Raw genomic sequence first — 14284 nt, forward strand, 5'->3', positions numbered from 1 at the left:
GTTGTCTCTGATTGGGGACCATACTTAGGTAGCCCTTTTTCCCTCCTTTCTTTGTGGGAAGTTGACTTTTTTAGTGGCATTATAGCCGAAGTTAAGCTTCACGGTCGTGTTCTTGTTGGCTACATTTTCTATAAAATGAAGGGAATATGTACGCTCACCACGCTGCACCTTGGTCCACTTTTTACGACGCCGTGACACAGAGAGACAGGGAGAGAACAGGAGGGTTTGTGAAGTCAATGAAAATAAAGTAAATCACCCGGACAGACATTTAATAGATTAATGATTAGTAATAAAGTCGTTCCAGTGCCATGTGTGAAGAAATCACACAATGTTCTCTACACAGAGATTATGCAACACACACGTCACTGACACACATTCTCTTTTGGATCATAAGGGAAAATGGTGAAATCACAAATAAATACGGAGAAATCTGACCTGAACACACACACACACACACACTCACAGAGGCACGTACACACACACTCACAGAGGCACGTACACACACACACTCACAGGGACATACCACACACTCACAGAGGCACGTACACACACGCGCTCACAGAGGCACGTACACACACGCGCTCACAGAGGCACGTACACACACACGCTCACAGAGGCACGTGCACACACACGCTCACAGAGGCACGTGCACACACTCTCTTACCGTTAGGGAGGTGAAGGTCATGCACATGCCTCCGAAGCCGTTGAACGTCAGAGCGATGAAGATGAGTACAGACAGCTCTGTGGAGGAAGGTGGAGATATTGTCAGATCCAAAAGCACTTGTTTGTGTAACAACCAAAAACTAGTGGCAACATGACAAAGAGCAAAACCCTATTAAACATTTTATTTATTACACAATGTTAAAATGAAGTGCTCGGTAACACCAACAACTCATGGCAACTGATCTGTCACCAACGTGAAGGAGAGAAACCATGAACGTTGCTGGAGTATTGAAACATCATCACTGTGTTCTTCTGGACCTTCAATGTTGCAGAAATGTTTTGGTACCCTTCCCCAAATCTGTGCCTCGACACAATCCTGTCTCTGAGCTTTATGGACAATTCCTTCAACCTCATTGCTTGGTTTTTGCTCTGACATGCACTGTCAACTGTGGGACCTTTATATAGACAGGTGTGTGCCTTCCCAAATCATGTCCAATCCATTGCATTTACCACAGGTGGACTCCAATCAAGTTGTACAAATATTTAAATGGCAACAGAATTCACCTGAGCTCAATTTCAAGTCTCATAGCAAAGGTTCTGAATACTTATGTAAATAAGGATGTTCTGTTTTAAATGTTGAAAACTTGTTATGGCTGCACAATCAATACAACTACCAGTGAAAATAGAGCGCCAAATTCAAACCACAGAATCTCATAATTACAATTCCTAAAACATACATGTATTATATCATTTTAAAGGTAATCTTGTTGTTAATCCCACCACAGTGTCCGATTTCAAATAGGCTTTACAGCGAAAGCACCACAAATGATTGTTAGGTCACCACCAAACCACAATAAGCACAGCCATTTTCCAGGGAAATAGAGCATTCACAAAAAGCAGAAATAAAGATAAAATGAATCACTAACCTTGAATTATCTTCATCAGATGACACTCATAGGACTTCATGTTACACAATACATGCATGGGTTGTTTGATAAAGTTCATATTTATATAAAAAAATCGGAGTTTACATTTGCGCGTTAGATTCACTAGTTCCAAAAACATCAAGTGATTTTGCATAGCCACATCGTTTCAACAGAAATACTCATCATAAATGTAGATGATAATACAAGTTATACACATGGAATTATAGATATACCTCTTCTTAATGCAACTGCTGTGTCAGATTTCAAAAAACGTTTACGTGAAAAGCAACCCATGCAATAATCTGAGACGGAGCTCAGAACAGAGGCCAAATCAGCCACCATGTTGGAGTCAACAGAAACCAGAAAATACATGATAAATGTTTCCTTACCTTTGATGAACTTCATCAGAATGCAGTCCTAGGAATCCCAGATCCACAACAAATGCTTGATTTGTTCGAAAATGTCCGTTATCTATGTCCAATTAGCTACTTTGGTTAGCGCGTTTGGTAAACAATTTCAACGTCACAAAGCGCGTCCAAAATAACGTGACGAAATGTCCAAAAGTTCCGTAACAGAGAGTAAAAACATGTCAAACGATGTACTGAATCAATCTTTAGAATGTTGGTTACATAAATCTTGAATAACATTCCAACCGGAGAATTAGAATGACTTCAGATGACCGGTGGAACGCAGGTCCTTCCCCTGTGAACACGCATGGTGAAAGCATGGTCAACTCGTGGCTATTTCCTGTCTCATTCGACCCCCCTTCACATTAGAGTCAGACAAAGTTCTATTGACATCTAGTGGAAGGCGTAGGAAGTGAAAACTCATCCATATCTCGCTGTAATTTCAATGAGAGCTTGGTTGAAGATCTGCCACCCCCAGAAAAAAATACAAACAGGAAGTGGAATTTCTAAGGCTTTTGCCTGCTATATGAGTTGTTATACTCAGACATAATTCAAACAGTTTTAGAAACTTCAGAGTGTTTTCTATCCAATACTAACAATATGCAAATATTAGCAACTATGACTGATGAGCAGGCCGTTCGATATGGGCACCTTTCATCCAAGCTACTCAATACTGCCCCTGCAGCCATAAAACCTTAATATATTTGCAAAAAAATATATTTAAAAAAAATCTGTTTTTGCCTTGTCATTATGGGGTAATTTTATAAATTTAAGAATACAGCTGTAACGTAACAAAATCAAGGGTCTGAATACTTTGAATGCTAGATGATACTGTGTCAGTTTATCCCATTCTGGCAGGTATTGTTTTAGCACATTTCTCAAGCCTCCAGCAGTGACTAGAGGTTTTACAGTAAGCATGGCATGATAGTGCATTTGCCTCTACTATTGAAAGCTGGAAATGATCTCGTCATTGAACACCATTCTGCTTGATGGTTTTAATCTGCGTTCTTCATGAGCCGCTACACCTACACTATACTTTCACTATACTTTCCGTTCTTCAAAACATGCATAAAACATTGTGTAAAATATTCATCAAGTCTAAAATTGTTGCATTACCCACCATCCTCTGAAGACGAGGTGCAAGGAGATTGAACTCATCGGAAGTTTGGTTTTAATCAATCAATTTTCTCTATATTTGGTCATAAAGTCATAAATAATCATAAAATATATTGACGTTACATTTTGAGCAACATATTAAGTTGGATTAATTCTTTAAAAAATGTTGGTGATTAAAGTTTTTTTTTGGTTAATTTAATTTCTCCCCCAGAATAATTATTTACACTGTGAGTGTGTAAAATTACTATGAAATGTACCATTTTATTGCCCAAGACGTTGTCCCTCCAGGACACCAAGATAATCAACGACACCTACAGTACGACACCAAGACAATCAAGGACCTCAGCCACGATAGCCTGTTCTACCCCCAGACCATCGGGCTGCTGAATAGCTAGTAAGCTACCTACACATGGGCACTTGTACTCTGCTATTACATCATGTGTCTAATACCCGAATCTAATCAACATATCACAGCTACTCACCATCAGGATTGTATGCACCGTAGGAGATGAGGAGACAGGAAAAGGAGAAACAGGCACTGGAATACACAAACACTTCAAAACATTACACAATACATGAATATATTACACAATACATCAAAACATTACATCAAAACATAAGACAATATATTAGACAATTCATCAAAACATTACACAATACATGAATATATTATACAATACATCAATTCATTACACAATACATCAATTCATTACATCAAAACATAAGACAATATATTAGACAATTCATCAATTCATTAGACAATTCATCAATTCATTAGACAATTCATCAATACATTACACAATACATGAATATTACACAACACACAGACAATACATCAATTCATTACACAATACATCAAAACATTAGATAATTCATTACACCATTCATCAATTCATTACACAATACATTAATATTACACAACACACAGACAATACATCAATTCATTACATCAAAACATAAGACAATACATTATACACTACATTAGACAATACATTATACACTACATTAGACAATTCATTATACACTACATTAGACAATTCATTATACACTACATTAGACAATTCATTATACACTACATTAGACACTACATTATACACTACATTAGACACTACATTACACAATTCATTATACACTACATTAGACAATTCATTATACACTACATTAGACAATTCATTATACACTACATTAGACAATTCATTATACACTACATTAGACAATTCATTATACACTACATTAGACAATTCATTATACACTACATTAGACAATTCATTATACACTACATTCCACAATTCATTATACACTACATTAGACAATTCATTATACACTACATTCCACAATTCATTATACACTACATTACACAATTCATTATACACTACATTACACAATTCATTATACACTACATTAGACAATTCATTATACACCACATTAGACAATTCATTATACACTACATTACACAATTCATTATACACCACATTAGACAATACATCGATACATTGGACAATACATCAATACATTGGACAATTCAATACATTGGACCAGGTATTCCCAAACCCCAGGGGTACGTGCAATACCGTCGGGGGTATGCCAAATTAAACCATCTAGTGTTCAGTGAAATAACACCACAATGTCAAATACAGGACGCCTAGTCAAATAATTAACATCCAATCACATTAACCGGTACTCTGAGGGAATCCCACTAACGGTCTGTAGCCCAACGTTACTCTGAGGGAATCCCACTAACGGTCTGGAGCCCAACGTTACTCTGAGGGAATCCCACTAACGGTCTGTAGCCCAACGTTACTCTGAGGGAATCCCACTAACGGTCCATATGTAGCCCAACGTTACTCTGAGGGAATCCCACTAACGGTCTGTATGTAGCCCAACGTTACTCTGAGGGAATCCCACTAACGGTCTGTATGTAGCCCAACGTTACTCTGAGGGAATCCCACTAACGGTATGTAGCCCAACGTTACTCTGAGGGAATCCCAGTAACGGTCTGTAGCCCAACGTTACTCTGAGGGAATCCCACTAACGGTCTGTAGCCCAACGTTACTCTGAGGGAATCCCACTAACGGTCTGTATGTAGCCCAACGTTACTCTGAGGGAATCCCACTAACGGTCTGTAGCCCAACGTTACTCTGAGGGAATCCCACTAACGGTCTGTATGTAGCCCAACGTTACTCTGAGGGAATCCCACTAACGGTCTGTAGCCCAACGTTACTCTGAGGGAATCCCACTAACGGTCTGTAGCCCAACGTTACTCTGAGGGAATCCCACTAACGGTCTGTAGCCCAACGTTACTCTGAGGGAATCCCACTAACGGTCTGTAGCCCAACGTTACTCTGAGGGAATCCCACTAACGGTCTGTAGCCCAACGTTACTCTGAGGGAATCCCACTAACGGTCTGTATGTAGCCCAACGTTACTCTGAGGGAATCCCAGTAACGGTCTGTAGCCCAACATTACTCTGAGGGAATCCCACTAACGGTCTGTAGCCCAACGTTACTCTGAGGGAATCCCACTAACGGTCTGTAGCCCAACGTTACTCTGAGGGAATCCCACTAACGGTCTGTAGCCCAACGTTACTCTGAGGGAATCCCACTAACGGTCTGTAGCCCAACGTTACTCTGAGGGAATCCCACTAACGGTCTGTATGTAGCCCAACGTTACTCTGAGGGAAAACATGAGTTTGTTGAGCGAGAATAAAGCTTTTTAGAGTAGAAAGACCGGTATAATAAATATGGGGCGGCAGGTGTGTAGCCTAGTGGTTAGAGTGGAGGGGTGGCGTGTAGCCTAGTGGTTAGAGTGGAGGGTGGCGTGTAGCCTAGTGGTTAGAGTGGCGTGTAGCCTAGTGGTTAGAGTGGAGGGGTGGCGTGTAGCCTAGTGGTTAGAGTGGCGGGGTGGCGTGTAGCCTAGTGGTTAGAGTGGAGGGGTGGCGTGTAGCCTAGTGTAGCCTAGTGGTTAGAGTTGAGGGGTGGCGTGTAGCCTAGTGGTTAGAGTGGAGGGGTGGCGTGTAGCCTAGTGTAGCCTAGTGGTTAGAGTGGGGGGTGGCGTGTAGCCTAGTGGTTAGAGTGGAGGGGTGGCGTGTAGCCTAGTGTAGCCTAGTGGTTAGAGTGGAGGGGCGGCGGGTAGCCTAGTGGTTAGAGTGGAGGGGCGGCAGGGTAGCCTAGTGGTTAGAGTGGAGGGGCGGCAGGGTAGCCTAGTGGTTAGAGTGGAGTGGACGGGCGGCAGGGTAGCCTAGTGGCTAGAGTGGAGGGGCGGCAGGGTAGCCTAGTGGTTAGAGTGGAGGGGCGGCAGGAAGCCTAGTGGTTAGAGTGGCGGGGTGGCGTGTAGCCTAGTGGTTAGAGTGGAGGGGCGGCAGGTAGCCTAGTGGTTAGAGTGGAGGGGCGGCAGGGTAGCCTAGTGGTTAGAGTGGAGGGGCGGCAGGTAGCCTAGTGATTAGAGTGGAGGGGCGGCAGGTAGTCTAGTGGTTAGAGTGGAGGGGCGGCAGGTAGCCTAGTGGTTAGAGTGGAGGGGTGGCGTGTAGCCTAGTGTAGCCTAGTGGTTAGAGTGGAGGGGCGGCAGGGTAGCCTTGTGGTTAGAGTGGAGGGGCGGCAGGTAGCCTCGTGGTTAGAGTGGAGGGGCGGCAGGTAGCCTAGTGGTTAGAGTGGAGGGGCGGCAGGTAGCCTAGTGGTTAGAGTGGAGGGGTGGCGTGTAGCCTAGTGGTTAGAGTGGAGGGGTGGCGTGTAGCCTAGTGGTTAGAGTGGCGGGGTGGCAGTTAACCCACTGTTCCCTGGTAGGATGTCATTGTAAATAAGCATTTGTTCTTAAATTACTTTCCTAGTTAAATAAAGGTTACATTAAAAGCAACAGATACCATTCATCAGAAGGGTCTAGAAGCATCTTATATGGTGAGCCACCGGGTGGCTTGGACTGGCAAGCGCCATACTATTGTGGAGGACTTCATTCTTCCTGCTGCCGCGGATATGGATGGGACAATGCTGGCGGGAAAGGCCCAAAAAACTATACAGACAATGACTTCATCAATCAACACTGTTTCACAACGCATCAGTAACATGGCAGGAGATGTTCTGAAACAATTACTGCTTCGCATACAAGCCAGTGAATTCTGTGTTACAGCTGGATGAGTCAACAGACGTGGAGGGCCTGGCACAGCTCCTGGTATATATCTGTTACAGCTGGATGAGTCAACAGACGTGGCGGGCCTGGCACAGCTCCTGGTATATATCTGTTACAGCTGGATGACTCAACAGACGTGGTGGGCCTGGCACAGCTCCTGGTATATGTCTGTTACAGCTGGATGAGTCAACAGACGTGGGGGGCCTGGCACAGCTCCTGGTATATGTCCGTTACAGCTGGATGAGTCAACAGACGTGGTGGGCCTGGCTCAGCTCCTGGTATATGTCCGTTACAGCTGGATGAGTCAACAGACGTGGTGGGCCTGGCACAGCTCCTGGTATATGTCTGTTACAGCTGGATGAGTCAACAGATGTGGTGGGCCTGGCACAGCTCCTGGTATATGTCCGTTACAGCTGGATGAGTCAACAGACGTGGTGGGCCTGGCTCAGCTCCTGGTATATGTCCGTTACAGCTGGATGAGTCAACAGACGTGGTGGGCCTGGCACAGCTCCTGGTATATGTCCGTTACAGCTGGATGAGTCAACAGACGTGGTGGGCCTGGCTCAGCTCCTGGTATATGTCCGTTACAGCTGGATGAGTCAACAGACGTGGTGGGCCTGGCACAGCTCCTGGTATATGTCTGTTACAGCTGGATGAGTCAACAGACGTGGTGGGCCTGGCTCAGCTCCTGGTATATGTCCGTTACAGCTGGATGAGTCAACAGACGTGGTGGGCCTGGCACAGCTCCTGGTATATGTCTGTTACAGCTGGATGAGTCAACAGACGTGGGGGGCCTGGCACAGCTCCTGGTATATGTCCGTTACAGCTGGATGAGTCAACAGACGTGGCGGGCCTGGCACAGCTCCTGGTATATGTCCATTACGTTTATGGGGGGTCAATTGAGGAAGACATCCTCTTCTGCAAACCACTGGAAACCAGGACAACAGGAGAGGATCTTTTTTAAGTATTGGACAGCTTTGTGACATGAAATGGACTTTGGTGGTCAAGATGTGTTGGTATTTGTACTGATGGCGCAAAAGCCATGACAGGGAGACATAGTGGAGTGGTGACGTGCAAGCAGTTGCTCCCGACGCCACTTGGGTCCACTGCAGCATCCACCTAGAGGCTCTTAGGTCCACTGCAGCATCCACCTAGAGGCTCTTAGGTCCACTACAGCATCCACCTAGAGGCTCTTTGGTCCACTACAGCATCCACCGAGAGGCTCTTAGGTACACTGCAGCATCCACCGAGAGGCTCTTAGGTACACTGCAGCATCCACCGAGAGGCTCTTAGGTACACTGCAGCATCCACCGAGAGGCTCTTAGGTACACTGCAGCATCCACCGAGAGGCTCTTAGGTACACTGCAGCATCCACCGAGAGGCTCTTAGGTACACTGCAGCATCCACCGAGAGGCTCTTAGGTACACTGCAGCATCCACCTAGAGGCTCTTGGGTACACTGCAGCATCCACAGAGAAGCTCTTGCTGCCAAGAGAATGCCTGACAGCTTGAAAGATGTTTTGGACTCTACAGTGAAAATGGTTAACTTTGTTAAAGCAAGGCCCCTGAACTCTCGTGTATTTTCTGCATTATGCAATGATATGGACAGCGACCCTGTAACGCTTCTACAACATACAGAAGTGGTTATCAAGGGGCAAAGTATTGACATGTTTTTTTAAATTGAGAGACAAGCTTAAAGTTCTTAACAGACCATAATATTCACTTGTCTGACTTCTTGCATGATGACGAGTTTCTCACATGACTGGCCTGTCTGGGTGATGTTTTTTCTCCATATATTAGACAAGTAATCCATACATTAGACAATACATTAGATCATTAATCAATACATTAGACAATGCATTAGACAATTAAATACATTAGACAATACATTAGATAATTAATCAATACATTAGACAATACATTCTATAAGTAATCAATACATTAGACAATACATTAGACAATACATTAGATAAGTAATCAATGCATTAGACAAGTAATCAATACATTAGACAAGTAATCAATGCATTAGATAATTAATCAATGCATTAGACAATACATTAGATAAGTAATCAATGCATTAGACAAGTAATCAATACATTAGACAAGTAATCAATGCATTAGATAATTAATCAATGCATTAGATAATTAATCAATACATTAGACAATACATTAGACAATACATTAGATAAGTAATCAATGCATTAGACAAGTAATCAATACATTAGACAAGTAATCAATGCATTAGACAAGTAATCAATGCATTAGACAATACATCAGACAAGTAATCAATACATTAGACAATACATTAGACAAGTAATCAATACATTAGACAATGCATTAGACAATTAAATACATTAGACAATATATTAGATAATTAATCAATACATTAGACAATACATTAGACAATTAATCAATACATTAGACAATACATTCTATAAGTAATCAATGCATTAGACAAGTAATCAATGCATTAGACAATGCATCAATACATTAGACAATGCATCAATACATTAGACAATGCATCAATACATTAGACAATGCATCAATACATTAGACAATTCATCAATACATTAGACAATTCATCAATACATTAGACAATTCATCAATACATTAGACAATTCATCAATACATTAGACAAACCATTAGACAATTCATCAATACATTAGACAAGTAATCAATACATTAGACAATACATTACACAATACATCAACACACTAGACAATACATTAGACAATTCATAAATACATTAGACAAGTCATCAATACATTAGACAATACATCAACACACTAGACAATACATTAGACAACACAAATCATGCAAATCAGGCCAACAGACCAACTACACACACTGAGACTATACACACAGACACATCCCTCTCCTACCTGCCCAGTAGTCGTAGGTTACGTGGTCCATATTTGTCCATGACGATGCCCAGCGGCAGAGTGATGGCTGAGAGGAGAAATGATCCCACGGTGAAGGCCAGGTTCAACATCTCATCCTGGTCCTTACAGATGAGCCAGCCATTCATCCTCATGGGTCCGTCATGGTCCTGGGGAGCCAGAGGCCTCATCTCTACTCCATCCCCCAGCCCCACCACACCCTCCTCCGAGTAGTAATCACTGTATTCATCATCCACCCCTGGTGGGGGGCGGGGGACAGACAGGTTGGGGGAGGAGGTGTGGTTACCTAGAGAGAAGAGATGTGTCAGTATAGGATTCTTAAAAGGGATGTGTCAGTATAGGATTCTTAAAGGGGATGTGTCAGTATAGGATTCTTAAAGGGGATGTGTCAGTACAGGATTCTTAAAAGGGATGTGTCAGTATAGGTTTCTTAAAGGGGATGTGTCAGTATAGGATTCTTAAATGGGGATGTGTCAGTACATGATTCTTAAAAGGGGATGTGTCAGTATAGGATTCTTAAAGGGGATGTGTCAGTATAGGATTCTTAAAGGGGATGTGTCAGTATAGGATTCTTAAAAGGGATGTGTCAGTATAGGTTTCTTAAAGGGGATGTGTCAGTATAGGATTCTTAAATGGGGATGTGTCAGTACATGATTCTTAAAAGGGGATGTGTCAGTATAGGTTTCTTAAAGGGGATGTGTCAGTATAGGATTCTTAAATGGGGATGTGTCAGTACATGATTGTTAAAAGGGGATGTGTCAGTATAGGATTCTTAAATGGGATGTGTCAGTACATGATTCTTAAAAGGGGATGTGTCAGTATAGGATTCTTAAAGGGGATGTGTCAGTATAGGATTCTTAAATGGGATGTGTCAGTACATGATTCTTAAAAGGGGATGTGTCAGTATAGGTTTCTTAAAGGGGATGTGTCAGTATAGGATTCTTAAATGGGATGTGTCAGTACATGATTCTTAAAAGGGGATGTGTCAGTATAGGATTCTTAAAAGGGGATGTGTCAGTATAGGATTCTTAAAAGGGGATGTGTCAGTACAGGATTCTTAAAAGGGGATGTGTCAGTATAGGATTCTTAAAGGCGATGTGTCAGTATAGGATTCTTAAAGGCGATGTGTCAGTATAGGATTCTTAGAAGGGGATGTGTCAGTATAGGATTCTTAAAGGGGATGTGGGGCCTCCGAGACAGTTAATGTTACTAGGCTCCTCCCTCCTAGACAGTTAATGTTCTTGGGCTCCTCCCTCCTAGACAGCTAATGTTCTTGGGCTCCTCCCTCCTAGACAGCTAATGTTACTAGGCTCCTCCCTCCTAGACAGCTAATGTTCTTGGGCTCCTCCCTCCTAGACAGCTAATGTTCTTGGGCTCCTCCCTCCTTGGCAGATTATGTTCTTGGGCTCCTCCCTCATAGACAGCTAATGTTACTAGGCTCCTCCCTCCTAGACAGCTAATGTTCTTGGGGTCTCCCTCCGAGACAGACAATGTTCCACCCCCACCCCTCACTATCAGTTTGAAATATCCAATAAATGTCGTTCCACTTCATGAGTGTGTCCCACTTGTTGTTGATTCTTCACAAAAAAATACAGTTTTATATCTTTATGTTTGAAGCCTGAAATGTGGCAAAAGGTCGCAAAGTTCAAGGGGGCCGAATACTTTCGCAAGGCACTGTAAAGATGGTGGTCTTACCTTCTCCATTGCACATGTAGGAGTAGTAGCCTTCAGACTTGAGCATGATGAGTAGTGATCCCCAGCCCAGCAGGACAGCCGAGAAAAACAGGTTCTCTATGACGGCTGTCAACGCCATCCACCACCGCCTGGCGAATGCTGTGGCCAGGGACGGAGCCATGACCAGACGAGGGGGTGGGGAGCAGAAAATGTTCTAGACAGAATATAGTGAGGCCCTCTGCCAGTATCTCTAGAGGTCAGGGTTCACAGGTCTGTTGAAAACACAGAGGTTATTTCAGCAGCTATCCACTCTGGTTGTATTGAATATAATATCATATGACCAGTTACTTTATATTGCTCAGAAACCTTCTGAATGTTGCTGATCACCATAGGAACCAACAACCCCCACCCACCCAACCAAATCTCACAACTCTTTTATGTGACCACGTGATCCTTTGACCTTCAAGGTGATTCCTATGCAACTCTCTCTTCGCCTCTGTTCTGGGTCCATGAGAGTCATTTCCTCCCCCACTCCCCCTCCCTGTTACTTCTCAACTTCTCCCACCTTCCCGCTATAGGACACATGGACGCGCACATACACTCGGGTGTTATTACCTAGCAGTGTGACAGTGACACGTCTTAATAACTGAAATCTACAGTACCGGTGCGTGTTCTACCGGTGTCCAGCTACAACAGCAACGTTTCAGAGAGGGGCTGAAGGTGGCGGGGGAGTCAATTACGCGCTGGAGGCAATGACGGACTTCTGTTCCGTACCTGGTGCGGAAACTGATGATGAATGACTAACCGGTCCGAACTGGACTTGCCTGCCGCCTCTCTCCCTCTCTCCCTCTCTCAACTCATTCGCAACACATTAGCGCAGCAAACAGACGCCAACAAACTAACTGAGTTCATCTAATCATAACTCTGGAGCGAGAGACAAAACCACTTCAGGGAATAACGATAGGCCAAACCACTAGCTAATAAATGGGTAGTTAGTTAATGGATACTGGATTCACCAGGTTTATAAAACAGGTGCGCCAACAATTTCTCACATGTTGCCCAGATTATTCTATAGAATCCCTGCCTCTCCACATTACTGAATCCCAGAGGAATGAATGAATGGAATCACTGTTTTTTCACCGCGACACTAACATTATAGATAAACTTTAATGCTTACTCTTAACTTGGGAGAAATACATGGTAACGCTAATTACAACATGTAAACCTATTGCAATCAATTTAGCACAGCACGTTTGTAATAAAAGTATCCTGGGTGAAGGCAGGTATGACTCCATTTAGGCATATTCCAGATTCATTGCATACCTGTGAGTCCCAGACACAGACAGCCGAGACAGAAGTCCAGAGTTTTTAAAGAATTCTTCTTCTTTTGATATGTTCCTCGGAGATATCAACCCTCCAGCTTCTTTCTTTCTTTCTTTCTTTCTTTCTTTCTTTCTTTCTTTCTTTCTTTCTTTCTTTCTTTCTTTCTTTCTTTCTTTCTTTCTTTCTTTCTTTCTTTCTTTCTTTCTTTCTTTCTTTCTTTCTTTCTTTCTTTCTTTCAATAACCTACATCTGCACAGAGCAGCTTTTATACGCGCCCCTGTCTTCCTATTGGCTGCAGGAGGTGCCGCTAGAACACTGCTACAGCCAATCAGAGCACCCCCACAGTCGTCCACCGAGACAGAGAGAGAGAGAGAGAGAGAGAGAGAAGGAAGCAAGGAAGAGGAAATAATATAGGCCTGTCCTACTGACAAAGATGGCGTTTTGATTAAGTGAGCTTTTGATTAAGATAGATAGATTAAGTGATTTGGAACTAGATGTTAATAATATTAAAGTCATTTCATTTTATTTGTTCATCAGATTACAGATTCTCTCTGTCTCTCTCCCTCTGTCTCTTTGTCTGTCTCTCTGCCCCTCTCTCTGTCTCTGTGCTATCTCTCTCTCACACTCTTTCTCTGTCTCTCTGCCCCCTCTGTCTCTCTCTCTCTCTCTCTCTCTCTGTCTCTCTCTCTGTGTCTGTCTTTCTGCCCCCCCTCTCTCACACTCTCTCTCTCTCTATCTCTGTGTTTGTCTATCACTCAAACACACAACACTGTGAATTTGACAGTAACTTACAAGCAACTCGGTGGTAAGGACAATGCTGTATATCATATTACAGTCAAAAACAACCTAATCCTCCGTGACCACAGCAGGTTAACTCTGCTTTCGATTGTTGTGACGTGGCCCTGTAACTGAAAACTGTAAACTATACAGTAAACTTTTATATTATCAAAAGGAAAATACTCAAACGTTTTACTGTAAATGATTGTGCGTTGTGAGAAAATGTTTTTGGCGGGGAAATAATTGCTGTATTTTGAATGGTACTGTAATTCCATCTCCCAGAATACAGTACCATACTGTATCTTTGTATCTATACTGTGAAATACAAACCCCTCCCACTCAATTACTTTAATTCATTCATTCATTGCTATTACGTTAGCA

General features: G+C 42.9%; 1 pseudogene; it reads right to left on the minus strand.

Annotated features, from left to right (window-relative positions):
• LOC135543983 (large neutral amino acids transporter small subunit 4-like) overlaps window positions 1–13347 on the minus strand; it is a 57325-nt pseudogene extending 43978 nt beyond the window's left edge.
• Window positions 13348–14284: the final 937 nt, after the last annotated feature.

The sequence above is a fragment of the Oncorhynchus masou genome, chromosome 8, assembly GCF_036934945.1.
Source record: "Oncorhynchus masou masou isolate Uvic2021 chromosome 8, UVic_Omas_1.1, whole genome shotgun sequence".
NCBI lineage: Eukaryota > Metazoa > Chordata > Actinopteri > Salmoniformes > Salmonidae > Oncorhynchus > Oncorhynchus masou.